Genomic DNA, 17479 nt, shown 5'->3' with positions numbered 1-17479 from the left:
CATAACAGGGTACCTCCATCTTCCTAAAGACAATATTCCGCCATCTTAATTGGCCATGCTGGGATCATGTAACTCCCGGGACACACAAACTAAGCAAGGATGGCTGGATTCCTCTGGCAACCGACGCTGAGCAGCTCAGCAAAGTTTGACAGCTGGACAGCCATCATGCAGGTAAGAAGAGTTATTTTAAAAGGGTCATTGCCTGTCCTTTGTCTTTCTGCAATAACTGACTGAATCACCCATGTTATGGGAGACTAAAGTTCACTTTTTAAAAGGAAATTTTTTTCTAAAAAGTTATACAGGGTCTGCTACTACTTGCCCAAAAAAACTGTCCAAATTAGTCAATCTTCAGAGTGAGGTCAAAGCTCCTTGCATCAGCATAGTTTTCAAATCAGTGACAGGAAAGTACTAGAATTTTAGTGGGCATGACATCCATGGAATGGATAATTTGAATATGAATCTTTTATAAATTTGTTTCATTCCTAGAGGTATGAAACAGATTTATAGAAGATTCATATTCAAATTAGGCCCAGTCTTTAGAAGTAAAGACTAGAGGCCCAGTCTTTACTTCTAATAATCTAAAAACATTTGGAGAATTTAAACACAAGTTGTATGAACGCACTGTAAAAACTTTTCCCATTAAAAGCAGTTTGTCAGTTTTCGTGGATGCTGCTTCATAGCTTTGCTGTGCTTTAAAATCAGCAAAGCATCTTGGTGCGTCCATACAGAATAAGTTGTAACCTGTTTCTAATATGCTACAACGTGGGCTGCTTAAGCAGTGCTTTGGGGCACAAAGCATATGGGGATTGAGCCTAAGTCAGCCCTCTTTTTATAGAAATTAACCCTCTCCAGCACTTCTTCCCTGTCATTTACTCACCTCTCCCTTTTCCAGATATTGCTGACTAGATTGAATAACAACTCAGCACAATGTTACTCATCAGATGTTCTCTGTGATCTCCATTCATTCCTATTTAGCAAATAAAATCCTCGGAAGCTCCACAGGAACAAATATTCCCGTTGAAGAGTGGGAGTGCAGAGTGCACAGTGCCAATCCACTGTGAATCATAAACCATCGCCATGTCCCTCCATAAAATGCTATTTTATTTTACATCTTTTTATTGCACCTTACTGCTGTTGAGTCCACTTGTGTCTGCATGAATCTTCTCCAGTATAGGCTGCACATTGGGATATCGGACTAGTTTACTGAGCCTGCACAATGTGAGCACTACTGGAAGAATTGTCACCTCATTGCAGGAAGTGCCTGAACAAGGACTCTTACAAGACCACCAGATATTATTTTATTGGAAGCTGGTGATTTAAAATAAAACAGTTGAAGCTAGACTGAGGAAATCTGCAGAGTTGCATAGTTATTATAAACAGGAGGAGTGCTTTGTAATAATCTGGTAAATGTAGAAGTCCTATTTCTGAGAAACACTTATGGGTGTTCCCGAACAGTTATGGATATTGAAAGTTCTTGTAAAGGTTTTTTTTCCCGGTGCTAAACCTGGGAGATTCTGCTAACCACATGGCTAAAGTGTCCGTCATTACTCTTCTTGGCTCATGTTTGTTGTTTTCTCTGTTGGGGCTGGCTTGAAAGAAGGAACAGGATAAAGGCAGCTAGTGACAGGAGCTAATGGGTAAGCAGACACTCAGAGTGGTTACAAGTAGCTGGGGTTTGAGTGGTCAGACAGACCAAGTCACAACAAAAAAATGGCTCAGAATATTTGGTTGTTGTTTTCTCTGTTGTCCGCCATACTTTCTCCACCCCATGAGAGCACCTGAATGGCCAGTAAGAGCAGTGTCATGTGACTGATCATGGCTTGCATGGTATTATTTCTGTTAGCTTCTGTATTCTATGTTGTGGTTTTGTAAAGTGTCAGAGACTGTGCTGGGAGCTGTGTATGGCATGATCATGTATGTCTAAATGGATTCCAGGAGCAGTATCTACAATGCAATTACTCTTCAGCTTGACAATGTGTGTGGTTGTCTTTATTTGTGATCTGAAAGGACATTTTTTCATAAACATGGTCTCTGACCCAAGATTGTTTTAGAATGGGAGAAGACAAGGAAAGGGTTTTTATTTACTAAGCTCTTTCACCTGCCATCATACATTAAACAAATGAAAGCATGTCATTTATTAATTTATTGCTTATTGCCATCTTCTGTTTTATGAACAATTATTACGGCATACAATTTTAAAAAGGTCAGCAAGTGAAATTAAAATGAGGCAATTCTGCTCTGTTCCTCTGTCTTCTGTGAACTTTTTCAACAAACTATTTTTCCTCAGTATTGTACATTCAGGGGTATGAGGAGATGACCGTGGAATCTGAATGGAGTTTTTGGTACAAGAGATCTTTGTAATCAGCCTCTTTGTGCTCTAGACCAAGACAAGGAGACAGCTAATTAAAGTAGTTATTGCCAGCAACACCAAAGGGGTTCATGACACAGGGAGCTGCTAACAGATTTTAAGAAAGAAAATCACTGCTTATAAAAAGTCTTACTATGGACATTATAAATAAAACAGCAGTGTCTATATTTATAGTGGGTCAGGTTTGTTTTACCTTTACTTGTATGTTACTTCTTAGCTTATTGGAGTTTCCTAAAATCTTCAGTGTACATAAGGAGGTTTTTGAAAATGTTTGTTACTGCTGAAGTCCTTCTAGCATCCATAGTTCTGGTGATTTTACTGTAGTGCCAGAAAGGTAAGCAATGCTTTAAAAAAGATATTTATATAGCGCCGACATATTACACAGCTCTGTACAAAGTCAATACTCATGTCACTAGCTTTTCCTCAAAGGGGCTAACAATCTAATGTCCCTACCATAGTCATATGTCTTTAGTACATACTAATATCAATTTTGGGGGGAAGCCAATTAACCTAACTGTACCCGGAGGAAACCCATGCTAACACAAGGAGAACTTGCAAACTCCATAAGGATAGAGCCCTGGTCGAGATTTGAACCTGGGACCCAGCGCTGCAAGGGACATAGTGCTATCCACTGAGCCACTTTGCATTATGGAGATGTTAGGCCACAAGTCAGTATGTTATGTGGATTTACCCATGACATGGAGTCTAAGGAGGCTTTGGGTCTTGTAGATTGTCTAGTAACCCTTGTAGCAACCAAATTCTTCCTCCTGTCGACTCCAAATTTGCAATCTCCAAGATTCCCCTAGAGGTGACTGAATGGAACAGACAATTCTGATGTGGAAAATAGAGAGGCAAGCAACTTAGTTAGGCAGAGGCTGGGGCTGTCTTGAAAGAAGAAACAGGATAAGGACAGCTAGTGACAGGAGCTAGGGGGTAAGCAGACACTCAGGATGGTTACAAGTAGCTGGGGTTTGAGTGGTCAGACAGACCAAGTCACAACAAAAAACTGGCTCAGAATATTTGGAGTTCAGAAAGAAAAAACTCTCAACACTGATTGTTGCCAAGAGGGTACTTTAATATTATTGCCCTGGCACCAAATGATTTGCACCTGTGGTTTTTCTATTGCCGATTTTGCGAACAATAAATGTATTTGGTGTTTGGTGCATTTACAAATTCATTTATATTTTGTAATTAAATGATCTTTACCAAATTAAGTGTTTATATTATTTAGCAGTCTAAAAGTGACTGCTTGTTAAAAACTATGTATATTCCTTTTTTCCTAATTCTATAAGCATAACTAAACTCTGCATATGTGTTATATTTACAAACTCCCAGACATGTTAAACAAGAAACAAAGTGGGTTACAAGATTTCCTGTTGATACCATATTAGGCTTTATGCTACCTTGCAAAATATGTGATGTTTTGAAAATATTAAAATAATGACATTTGTCAGGCCAGAAAACCATTTAAATGATTTTTTTTTTTGTTAGCTTATGTTCAGATGGTGCATGTATATGATAGGAGTGCATGGCATGAGATTGAGACAAATCTATCCAATCAAAAAAATAAAAGAAAGAAAAATCCTCAAGTTATCTTCAGTTATCCTTGTCTACAATAGAATTCTCCTTTTTTTTTTCTTTTTTTTAGACCATTTACCATAATGCGTAGCATGTGCCATTGCATTAAAGACACATTGCCCACTACTGTACAAATGTGTTTGGGTACCATTCAGAATGTAGTAACTTCCTTGGTGTTAGCTTTTGGTAAAACAAACATTTTGCATCAGTGTAAATGGGCCTTTAGGTCCTGTGGTCTCTCAGTCACAGCATTTGTGTTCTGCCGTGACAAACTCCAGGGAAATATGGCCATAGAAAAGTATCCATAGCAGCAGCTGGTCCCAGAAACCCTGAAGCTAAATGGCTGAAAGTGAAGCCCCTCCAGATCTAGAGTTGGAGATTTAAAGAATGTAACATTGTAACAAGACATTAGCAAGGGACCATTTTTATTTTGTTTCATTGCAAATATTGTAAAGATTGTGCTCTATGTAAGTTGGCCATAAAGTGACAGCATTTTTGCTATACAAGTAGTAAAATGTAAGAATGGGCAAAGAAATGAACTGCCAGTAAGGTATTTGAAAACAACTGAGAAGCACTGCTGTGGCCTTTTGTTTTTTACTGCTCTCATGGATGTGGTGTCATTTGCAAGTTACAGAATTGGTGTTCACAGAAGTCGCACTTGGCAGGAGTCCCAAGCGTCCTGTAATTGAGAACAGGCTGAGATGTGAAGGTGAGAGTATCAATGACTACAAAGATTTAGCCTGGGGATTTATTTGTGTTGTATACAATATCTTGTGTTTATTTCTATTTAGGTAAATCACAACCCTACAACAAAGCTACAGTACCATTTTTACCCTGTTGGTTCAGTTCATGTGCTAGATACAATATTTATATTGTAGAGAAGAATATTATATATTTACTGGTTGTAGTGAATGGTGTTTGCAGAGTAGATGTTATTTGCAAACAATTGTTATTTTAAAAAAATAAAATATTTGTTTCACTTCTCAACTTGTACTGGTGTCGGTGATCATTGCATTGATATACCCTTCAAGGGCCAGTGTGTATGAACATTTTTGTCAAAATTGCCTTTTTGCTTCACATAAGTGAATGAGAAACCAGCTTGAAGAAGCTTGACTTGTTCTAAAAATCTTAGATGGCACAATAGTAAGAAATGAAAACTAGACTCTGTTAATAATACAGATAAAAAGCATATAGGGAGCTTATAGGCTGATCTAAGGATTTGTGTTTTTGCAGAGACCTGATTTTTCTTTGCTGCAGTCAAAGCAGAAATAAACAAAAACAAAAAACTCACTTACCTTTACTTTCCCATAGGGATCCCATCCATCGATCCCTATAGAGGATTCCTAGATCGGGTCACACATTGTCCTGGAATCCTCCTTCATCCCGGTGCGGAGGAAGTGCCGGACGCTGCCATCTTCTTTCCTCTTCTTCTGCTTTCTGCCTTCATCACCCGAACTTGCACTGCACAGGTGCAGGATTCGTATACTTACAATGTTCATTTTTTGTATTAAATTCAGCTTTAAGAATTCACATTTTCACATAAATTAATGATTACCATTAAAACAATGTTGTTATTTTGTATCATTAAGAATGACCTCATAATTTGCCACCAATACTTTTAAACAGATGTGATGTTCATAGTAAGTGGTGTTTTGGAACTTAAGTGTTGCACTTTATATTATTGTAATTTGTATCTGTATGTTTGCCAAAGTGGTTTTGCAACATTTGTTGGATAGTTTGAAGTAATTTCATGAATGAATCATCTATTGAATACAGTTCTTGATTTTTTTTCTGCTATGCTAACATATCAATGAATACAATTTTAATCAGATTCTAGGTGCAGGCTTAAAATTCTGCTTCTTCAAGCCTACCAATGCCTGCAGTGCAAGAACTTGTAAGCCCCAGACCAAGTCTTGATTCCATAATTCTTTATTGTGCAGCTCCCAATTTATTCATCTTTAAATGGCACCCTGATAGGGTATTTGAGAATATTAAACTGCTTTTGCCTCACTAATTTTATTTCTTGTTGGCCCCTTGATAAGCCAGCAGCTCCTTGGTGTGAGTGGGATGACTAGAGCAAAGGTTCAGCTATCACTCAAAGCCTCTAGTCATGATTAATTCTTCCAAAAGATCATATAATTGTTTTTTCCCGCAGTTCATCTTTTGTTTTTGAGGAATTAGAATCCTTATCGGATTTTTATGGCTGTCCATACTTCCACTGGAAAGGACAGTAGGTTAGTTCAGACACCCAACAGTTCAAATCTAAAAAAACTTTTCCAATCTTTGGGGAAGTAGAATTATGGCTGGTCATGGTTTAAGGTCCTTATACACCTGTGCTACAATTTACTTTATACTTGCAAAGTTTTACCATTGTTCGTGTATATGCTCATCTCATAAAGTTACATAGTATGTCAGGTTGAAAAAAGACATACATCTATCAAGTAAAACCAATAAGGAAATAAAAATATCCCAGATATAAAACCCTATGGACATAGAAGGTACAAAGGAAGGCAAAACAAAACCCTGGTACAATCTGCTTCAACTGGGGAAAAAAAATTCCTTCCTGATTCCATGAGGCAATCGGATGTTCCCTGGATCAGTAGTCTTACTCTGTTATATTCTGTGCTTCTAGAAATCATCCAGCTTTTTCTCAAAGCAATCTATAGTAGTTGCTGAAATTACTTCCTGAGGGAGCCGATTCCACATTTTCACAGACCTTACATTAAGTGAAGAATCCCTTCCTTATCCGAAGCTTAAACTTCTTTTCCTCCAGACACAAAGAGTGCCTGCTTGTTCTTTGTAATGATCTTAAAGGATAAAGGGCCTCAGTAAGTGAGAATGTTGAAGAGTAAGAACTTCTGGTGAGTTGTATTGCTGCTGTTCCATTCAAGAGATGTACTGCTACTTTCTGGCTCATTCATACAAAAAATGTAAGAATATTTTCTATTTTAAAGTTCAGATGTTGATCATTGCTGATCTTCTGAAAATGCTGGATGCTTGGCGGTAAGGTTGATCCAGTGGCTTTATTACCTTATAGCTCAATGACTTGGAACAAGAACATACCTTAAGGGACATTTCAAACCTGCTGGAAGTCACAGCGTCCTGATGTGGGCTCAACTGCTATCCAAGCTCCTCCCATTCAAATGATTAGGAGTAGATGAGGATAATTTTAGGCATGTGGCAGGTTGTGGGTTGCTTTTAGCCATGCAGTTGCTGCTTTGGAACCATAACCCTAACTGCACACAAATGTAGTTGGCCACAGTGCTGTTTCCATTTCCCAACCACATAGTTTTACATCGCAGGGCTGAAAGGACCCTGAGTGTTTTGTCTTCATTTGCTGCTTATGTCTGCAGGGTTAGTAACTTGGGACATGCTGAAGGTATTGAATCACAACGTTAGGGGTCACTAGCATTTTTAGAATGGAAGATTGTTAGTGGTAACTTATGCATTATTTCCGTTCATGTTCATATTGCACAAAGGGGCTCTTTCAGCTATGTTATTAAATATGCCTGTTAGTGGACTAAAGCATTACACCGCTATAAATTTAGACTGTTGCATTTTCCATTACTATGTCATTTTTCTATTGAACATCACATATATGTACATAATTTATGATCAGATGAGGTTTCCATGTGCTTTCATGTTCACTGAAGCAGGGAAAGGAATTTGATTTCTGTGACCAGTCTTTTTTTTTTTTCTCCGAGAATTATCAGAATGTAAATCTTTGTATAGTTTGCAGCCAGTTTTCTGCTGATGTTTCAGTATATACAATATGTGGAGCTTTTGTTCAAGTTCAAAACCTGTTTTTCCTGCTCCCTGGCCTTGAACAGCTGCGACAACCTTCATGGCAGACGTTTCAACAATCACTGCATGTAATGGCCTTGCCTTTTCCGTGCTCAAGTAAATGCTCCCCTTGCTTTACTGTACCGAGTGGTGTTATGTATTAATTATTATTTTCAATACTTTTTTTTTTTATACTTCAGTTACTAGTTTAGATTACTGTTTGCTTATCCATTCCAAGTACTATCATCCCCTGGAAGGGTTTTTAAATTGATCATCTGATAATGGTGATGGGCTGTGGCATCACATTCATATTAATAAGTCACAGAGCATGTATGGTATCTTAGGTATGTGAAAGAATGTCTATAGCAATACTTTGTGCTTGGGTTATGTCAGAATTGGATTATCTCTTTGTAAGGTTGCACTGTAACTAGAAATTTAGTGTAATATGTGTAGGTAGAGTTTTAAGTAATTTATATAGTTTGGAGAATACCAAAAACGGTGTTGCTGCACATAACGACCAGTCAGGTTTTAGCTTTCAATCTGTCCTAATATGAAAAAATGAAACGTAGAATTCACTTGCATGCAAAACACCTTCAGCATACTTATATAACCCATTTTAGTAAGAAATTACACTTGTGTGATTGGCATTTCTAGGAATTGCATAAATCAGAGTAGGCATTTAAGCTTTCCTCTCCATAGTAGACTCTCTGTATTTATATTAGTTTCCTGATAAGCCTTGGGCTCTGCCTTGACATCACTGCCGATAATCGTTTGCATTTCTCCGCTTTCTCACCTGCTGAGTGTATGTTGTGGCTATGAAAAATTCCCCTGGAGGAGTCTGACTCAGTATTATCCTTGTAAAATTTTGTAATTACCTTTCGAAGATAAAATAATTGGCTTTTAAGTGTCCTTTTATGTTAAATGATTATATCCTATGACTAGAATAATATTCATATATTCAGGATATGTAATTACTTCGGCCACAATTATAGGAAAGTGACCATTAATTGCCTCTAAAACACAAATAAATGAATATTCTATGCAGAGGTTTTTATTTTTAGATTCTAGGAAGTTCAGCTACATTATACTGTAGTTTTCTATGTTTGAGTATTCTTATTGTGAGATAGCTGTAAAGCTGAACAGTATGGCACAGGTATTTGTAATAATAATTTGAATGACTAGGTCTATGGAAAACACAAATAAAAATGCTGTTCACACATGAGCAAATATACACGTAAGGGTAACAAAATGCGTCTATTGTGAGCCCTTTGGAGGCATAGCTAATGACATGACTATGGACTAAGGGGCTGCGTAATATGTCATTGCTTTATAAATGCTGTGTAATATTATTACTCCAAACAGGTAAGGGGCATGTAGTATGTGTTTTGATTTGTTGTGTGTTTTCAATCCTGGACCAGATCCGTTCTAGGTTTGCTGGATCATCCAGGTTCCCTGATGAAAATCTATCTTCTCCAACCTTGGAGAGCTGTAATTATTCAGGCCACCAATGTTTTTTTTTTTTTTTGGACTATAATGCACTGTTGGGAAGCTTATAGCTAGGATCTCCTTTATAAATGTGTATTAGTAACTTTATATTATAACGCCTACTACATCCAGGTGCAGTACTTTGGATTTTTTAGTCTAGAATGGCCCTGTAACTCTAGGAGAATTTTAAGAGTAGGTACTTCCAAAATACATTAACAATTTAAAATGTATTCAAACATTAACAATGAGCCACTCTTGGATGCTTTATCTTGGTAAGTAAAATGATTTATCTATGCGATGAACATGGTTTGAGTAATTTAGCAAACTGGTCAGGGCTGACACTTGGGATCCTCTCTGACAGATGATTTTGTTAAGAATGAACATATCTCAGGTGAAAATCTTCTGACGTTGTTTATCAGTTCCCCAATGCAAGTTGATGTTGAACCGATTGAGAACTTCCGCTGTGCTTTCCAATGCAAAAGAGCACAATGGAGCGCTTCTTGCTCGTTCTCGTGTGTTTGTAAAATTTTGCAAGTGTCTTTAGTAAACAATGAACATTTGTGGATAATGCCCCAATCCCATGCATTTGGATCTGCTTTGTAATATGTAACGTATTAAGTCTTCAGGTTGAGAAGAACCTCATGTGGCCAAACAATTATGGATTATTCATTTACTTGGCATTTAATAATTAGGGAAGTATTTCGGGGCTGACATATTAATACATCATGGTAAACTTTTCTCAACCTAGAAATACCTAAGCCATCAGCTCTTAGTTGGTGTGTTACTGATGTGTACAAGCAACTGATCAGCTGACAGCTGTCGTCCTGCCTGAATGTCATCTCCAGGCCGCAGTTAGTTGATGTTGTATAAGTGACTATTGTTTAACAGTTGCTTTTAAGCAGCAGCAATTATGGATGCTTGGAGTGACTTAGAATCCAAGCAAATGTAAATGGGATATTTTCTCTTCAGCAAAGCTTTCTTGTTTTAAAGTCCTGCTTTGAAAAAAAAACAATTGAAGCTATAGTTTTTCCAAAACTTTAAAGGAAAATAAGTTTTGGCATTAGAAATTATTTAAACCTACTGTTCTTACAACAACAAACTATGCATGGTCTATAGTTATAGGCAAAATATTTTCCATTAAGTAATTTATAATTTTGAATATGGAATGTGGTTCATGCAATGGCTTGACTTTTCTAAATGCTATGTAGGCTGCGCCAATTACCTTGTTAAGTGTTGGAACAGTTGAGCAATACTCTGGGGCACGCAATATGGCAACAGTTCATCCATTGAGCATGTCTAAGTACTTAGAGAAAGAACATATCTTACTTTTCATTTTATAGAACAGAAAAGGTTTCTCTTTAACACAGGGGGTTGAGACATACCACAGACTCTTAGGGCATGAAGTTTCCTGGATTTTTTTATATTTATTCCAGGGTGCCTGTAGAACATAACTACAGATAGAATATAAATTTGTATATTAAAAATTTCAGCTCTTATTTCTTACAAACCGAAGCAATTTTTTACTACTTTAATATTTTATTATTATTTGCTATTTTATATATATGACATTCTCCAGTGTAATTCATCTGCAGATGAATGCAGCAGAGTAAACACAAAAGCATCAATGATATTTTGTATCTTTGTACAGGGTGTCCCCGGGTTACATACCAGATAGGGACTGTAGGTTTGTTCTTAAGTTGAATTTGTATGTAAGTTGGAACAGTACATTACTTTAATAAATGCAATTAGGACAGATGTTTGTCTCAACATATTATTAGGCAGCGAGGTGTCAGTTACTGTATAAAATCCTCACTGTTACTGAGTTAATCACAAACAAAGTAAAAAAAAAAAATAATGGAGCCTAGACATTCATTAACTTCTGGAGCAAGCTGTGCTTTAATATGCAAAAAGAAACAACAGCAGAGTTTGTCTTGGTCATTAGGAGTTACAAGATGTTACTCAGCAACAGCAGGGAGCAGGGAAGCCCCGTTTGTATCTAGGAGTCGTCTGTATGTCGGATGTCCTTAACTAGGGGACTACTTGTATATTGTCCCTGAACAGGGTTTGCAAACACTGAGTCAGATGGTGTATTGTTTTGGTGGGAGCAGTTTTAGTAGCTATAGATATAGGTCCCCCTTTCTCAGGTTAGTCAGTACATGTAATTTCCCCCAATAAAGAATGAATGGACACTGCAGTGATCAGTTCAGTTTTGACAGATAGGAACTGCTAGCAAGTGTGATTGTGTACTGCAGACATAAGACTTGCTATGAAATGCTATTGCTTGAATGCTATGAAAATCTGCTTTATTTATTTGCATTTATTTACTATTTTTTGTTAGTTACTTGTGGTTTTTATTTATCATTATGTTTTTATTAGACTTATGCCAGATCTTGGATATGCCACAATATCTGAATGTAGAGAAGGTATTTAAATGGATTTTGTATTTGTACTAATTGACTACAACTAAGGCTGTTGAAAGCTGAGCCATCGCCGTTTTCTTACACGTATTTAATGTAATATTGAAGGAAACTGCAGTGACGGCTCCTTCATTGACTACTATTGTATTTAGGTAATATTTGTATATTCTGGATTTGATCTTTAAATGTTAATAATTTGGTTCCAGTAACCAGAAATGGCAACACGCTTGTTATACTGAAGAAAAAACAGGCCAGAGCCAACACTTCTCCTGAGTAGCAGATAAGAGTAAAGCATTAAGGTTGGCAGTGTCTTCAGCAGCATGCACATTACCATTTGAATTATTCACTGTAATTCCCTGGGATTTATTCACGTCAGCAATTTTGCCTCTGCAAAAAAATCAGTTGGTATTTAGACTAACCAAAGCATACATTTCTCTCCATCTGGGTATGCTGCACACTTAATTTCATATAGCTTTTTTTATTTTAAATAAATTAACAATATAATGCATGCATTTTACTGAGATACTGCATATAAAATATGCTACATGCAATTAATTTACCAATTTTAAGAGCTGAATTTAGAATCTAAATAAGCTGAGCACTGATGATAATATAACCTTAAAGCAAGACTCTAGGCACTTTTTTTGTAAAGTTTTCCCCTCCGAACGTATACCATATGTCCAGTTTGCTGCACTTCATTTTAAAATTCATATGTTCATGTCAAACAATGTAATTCCCACTGTGCCTGGGGTGAAAAAAAAAGCTGCACCAGTGTCTTTTCATCCCCTTTCTCCCCTTGGCCCTTCACAAAATACAAAGTGACCGGCCAGATAGATGGGGTCGTGAAAACATCCTCCTTTGCATAATGTATTACCAGTTATATGTGTCAAGATAAAAATGGTTGTATCATTTTTATCTGTTATTGTATTTATATTTTTGGGTTTTGTATACAGCCTAAAGAAGGAATCTAAAGCATCCCAAATGATACCTTTGGTCAATAAAGGGCATCCATTACTTTCTGCATATTTTTTTGAGCAACAGGGTTCAATCTACAGCCTTGCAAAGGCCCTAAATTCATGTTGTAAAGAATATCTTTTCAGTATCTGTCAGATGTGTAGGTTTAAATCATACATTTGTTGTATTTCTGATCTTTCTAGTACTGCAGTTTTGGGGTAATGAGTTTCTTTCCATTGGCCACTGTATACCCACAGCTAGGAGCAATATGTCAAATGATCAATCTCACTCCAATTCTAAATCAAACACCACGTACCAGCTGTTATTGCTGTACTTTACTACTATAAAGGCTCATTTTGCTGGCTTTTAGTGTGGAAGAATCTTTTTTTTTTTTATTTACTATACAATACATATAATGGCAAGAACAATATATTGTATATAAAAGTGTTTACAAGGCAAGTTGAATTTGTGAAAGTTCTAATTTATTAGGACAAGGAAGTGATACTGCCTGAGACGTCATATCAGTAAATCATAGTGCAAACAAGGCTTGCCACAGCTACACAAATTAACAGAAGGTCTAAAGATCTGCAGCTAACTTAAATTAATTAACTTAAATTAATAAAACTATTCAAGATAAAAATTTGGTCCAAAGAAGAATGCCAATGACTAATGACTCTAGCTTGCAATAGCTGATCAGCTGCTATATTTCCAGGCTTGTTTCTAATTGTTTCTTATATTGTTTCTTATATTTGATGTCTGATTAATTACCCAATGACCACCAATGGCAGAATTGAAGCAGTATATTTCACTGGAAAAACACTTTATTGTATATTACTAAAAATATGGTCCCATTTCTATAGTCACATTCATGCATTATGTTTGATTAATCATTTACAACAAACATTTATCATGCATGAGAACCTGTAGAAGAATAATACTTTCTAGCTCAAATGATCCATCTCCTAAGCAGCTGCTCATCTCATCCCTGCTGCTGATGACCTCAGGTTCCTGAATGAAGAGTACAATGAGGCTGATATCAGTCCACTTTTTGGAATTTGGGTATTACAGTGCAGTGCAAGTTTGGATAAATTCACTGCAGTGGTAGCACTGTGTTAATACTGGAGCCACAGTACTGAGCGTATATGTGTATGGACACTTGACATTATTGTTCCAGGGCAATGGCACAGATGTGAAGGACTTGAAGCTTGTACTTTCAAAGACATAGCATAAAAATTCTGAATGGTATAAATGTATAATGGTACCTCTTGTTTTCCTTACTACAGTCATGCTGTCGTCACTGAGCATTCTTGGCATTGCTGGTGCCAAACAATTTATAGGACTAAAGGCTGATTCCTAAAGTTTATCTACACTCAAGAACACAAATGTAATTTATTGCAGCTCATAATTCTGTAGATATGACTGCATTAGTTTATTTGTATTAACTTGGTTATCCTTCCAGTAATGCACTTCTTGTCCAAGGGTGACAATGCCTTGTTGCTGTATTTTAGCTAGAAAGAGCAGCGTTGACACCCAAGGACAGATGGTGCATTTAGAATATGGATCTTTTCCTTTCCTCATCTCCATAAATAATGTGTTCTTTAGGAGACAGAACTGGTTACACTCCTAGGTGATTGGTCATCGTGGAGGGAAATGAAATGAAACCAGCTTACCAGATTTCTAGCAGAATCAACAGGTATTTTCTTTGCATTTAACAATATGCTATTAAAAAAAAATCAATTGTATATTTACCAGACAAAAGAGCAAATAAGCAAAATTAATATTTGTTGTTGCCCTATGCTTAAACACTGTAAGCAGATGCCTTTAAAATAAGCGTTATGGACTTATGTTGCTGATGTTTGAGCTTCACTTTAATATTTGATATGCTACAGCAATGAAACCCATGGGTACAGGAAATCCAGTGTATGGATTTACACGGGCTGCAGGACAGAACCTTTGCTAACCCTTGTCAATTGCAAAAAGCACCTATAATTAGTCTGGTGTGATTACCTGGGGAAGAGATGGCAGGGTTATGGAAAAAAGACAGGATGGAGGGGACAGTGTAACTTGTAAAGTATTTGCTATCTTTGACCACATATATTTACCCTCTCTATTTGGCTGGTACAGTGATGTCAGTCCCACAAGCAGGAATGATGCATTCTGAGACTATTTCTGAGGTTTCATGTAGCAACTCACTCTCTATCCAGCTGGTCACATGACAGTCCACTAAAACCATGACCCAGCAGCTGCAAGCAAAGTATTGTTGCCTCTATTGCAACCCTGAGAACCAGCCAACCTCTGTTGCATCTGACGTGCCTTGAGACCATAACCCCTGGCACAACCATGAAATTCAATAGGGGCGGGATTTAATTTCACAAAAATGTAGTATAAGGGAAGAAGTATGAACCCTATAAAGTAGCCTTTAGGATGCCTGGATTTATAATGGTCTGGTTTAGCCAGGGGAAAAGGAAACTGGATAAAAGATGTCATTGCAGCAGTTCAATACATATTATAATATATTGTGTTTTAGAAGGTAAAATGTGGGCTTTTTATCATAATTTATGAGTTGGCTAGTTATTTTAAAGGTGTCTAACAATTTTAGGTTGACTTCCAATCACTTAATTTGAAGCACACATTTTCTGGCTCCTTAGATGAGTCTGGAGTTCAAGCCCTGGATATTAGATGGGACTCCCTGGGTCCTAAAATATTGCATTGACTTTTCTGCCTCTTCTAGTTCGATTCCATATACAAATATTTAACTTTGTGGCCTAATGTACATTTACTGTTCAATGTTACATAATTCTCAATAACATTCACACTAATGAGTTGAACTGGAAAATGCTGCATCAGCCTTTCAGCCTTGCTTTACTGCTCTAAAGAGTAGTGATTTGGGAGCCAGTACTATTTTAGGATTTCCAGGACACAGGTCTACATTTTCCAGTACCACTCTGTATTTATTATGAAAAATAAAGTAATGGTGTGGAGTTAGACCTGTGGCTTTTTAAAATATCATGGTGTAAAATCAATACATCATTTTTACTTTTCTACAATGTTAGTCATGCACTTATTACTGCAGCTATTTTTCCAAACTGACAATATACTTTATACTGTGGCAGAAGACACTAATATTTCTTGCAAACATTTTTAACAAATAAAAAATAGATAGATAGAATCCTTACTTCTGTCTACTGAAAACTATACTGGTGGCCTCAAATCCCAACTAAACCCCAAATTGAACAATTCACTTTCTGATAATGAGGTTGATAATAACATGCAAACAAAAATAGTGAATGGAATACCAGTTTTATTGGCTCGTACATGCATGCATTAGAAGTTGCTCATACTAGCTCTCATCTGAGTTCATCTTCTAGGGTGGGGGTGGAAAGTTCATTAGATATGACCATGTGACATCAGAACTAGGAAAAACAATAAATGCCAGTGTACATTTTGCAGTATTCCTGCAAACCTTGAAACCCATATATCTACATGGGGCAGAAAGTTTATATAAAATAGTTTGTTTTATATTGTTTTAAACACACACTTTCCCCTTCTCTGTACACCAACAACATTTTGATATCAGCTGAAGTCATTTTACCATCTCTTCTTAGGTGCTGGCATCCCTATCTGTTGCACCTATACAGTCCCACTGCAGGTAGTAACATAACAGAGGGTGTTCTCAGCCCCGAAATTCATCTGCCAGTGGGAAAAACTCTCTGTACTCTTCTGTACCTCTCTGTACTCTTCTGTACCTTCTGTACCTCTCTGTACTCCTCTGTACCTTTAAAACCTTTGATTCCTGTTGTGGGTGTACTCCGTAGAGTGATGGTTGTAGGGGGAATTTGTGTAATACTCTTCAGTAAATGATGATGAGCTGAATGCTCTTAACTTTAATACCTAGAATTTACACTTAGCAGCATGATTGTTTTGAGAGCTTGTTTGTGCAGATAGTTGGACTTTAATAATTTTATAGCCTATTGTTTTTGCAGTGTACTGGATTGACATCTTTCTACTAAATGGGGAAGATGTATGTGCTCATGACTACTGCATGGGAGGCCTTGGAAAAAAGTAAAAGTACTTTTTACACCCCCTACATCAGGGGTGTCAAACAATGTCCTTTTTTTTGGCCCCCAAAGAAATTCTGAATACGAATTGCAGCTGACCTGCTGCTGCATGGAAATAGCCCTGCTACCACAATTTCCAGCATCATTTGCATCTGTAGACTAGCGGCTTCTCTGCCTATGCGTGGCCCTGCATTGGACTGTTTTATAGACGCAAGTAATGCTGGGAATTGAAGTAGCGGCATCACTCGCATCTATAGACCAGTGGCCTCTCTGCCTATGCGTGGCCCCACATTGGACTATTTTTATAGACCCAGGGAATTGTAGTAGCATTGCTATTTCAGGGAAGAGGGAGTTCCAGCCACTCATAACATTAGGTCCCGCATGGGACTGTTTTCTTGAGGCAGGGAATTGTAGTAGCGGTGCTATTTCAGTTTCAAGTTTGGCCTGCAACTTTGTCTAAGTTTTCAATTTTGGCCCACTGTGTATTTGAGTTTGACACCCCTGCCCTACATCTTATATTTATCCCTGGAGGTACCTCCACTGCAAGGGTTTCTTTTCTTGAGCTAGGTGTATTGCTCTGTTTAACCATTCCTTTTGCAATGCAGAACTGAAAAATCTGTTTTCTTTTCAAACATGTGCATGATAGAGCTTGTAAGATCAGAATACTAAAACCATCTTGCTTTATATGTAAATGTTAAGTAAACTAGCACTGTTCTAGCAGGCACCATCCAGTTATCACTACAGAACAGGTCATGAAGTGCTGGATGTTGGAGGGGAATGGCTGCTCAATAGTCTTGTGAGAACTCTTGTAAACTACAAAACTTACTACGGTAGTA

The 17479-nt window shown here is 37.2% G+C and overlaps 1 protein-coding gene across 2 annotated transcripts in view; it reads left to right on the top strand.

Annotated features, from left to right (window-relative positions):
* Nucleotides 1-17479, top strand: part of LPCAT1 (lysophosphatidylcholine acyltransferase 1) — a 75002-nt gene that overhangs the window by 15599 nt on the left and 41924 nt on the right. The gene's annotated exons all lie outside the window — the stretch shown is intronic.

Source organism: Pyxicephalus adspersus, chromosome 5 (assembly GCF_032062135.1).
Source record: "Pyxicephalus adspersus chromosome 5, UCB_Pads_2.0, whole genome shotgun sequence".
Classification (NCBI taxonomy): domain Eukaryota; kingdom Metazoa; phylum Chordata; class Amphibia; order Anura; family Pyxicephalidae; genus Pyxicephalus; species Pyxicephalus adspersus.
The sequence above is the reverse complement of the archived record's forward strand: the minus strand, read 5'-3'. Positions and strand labels throughout refer to the sequence as shown.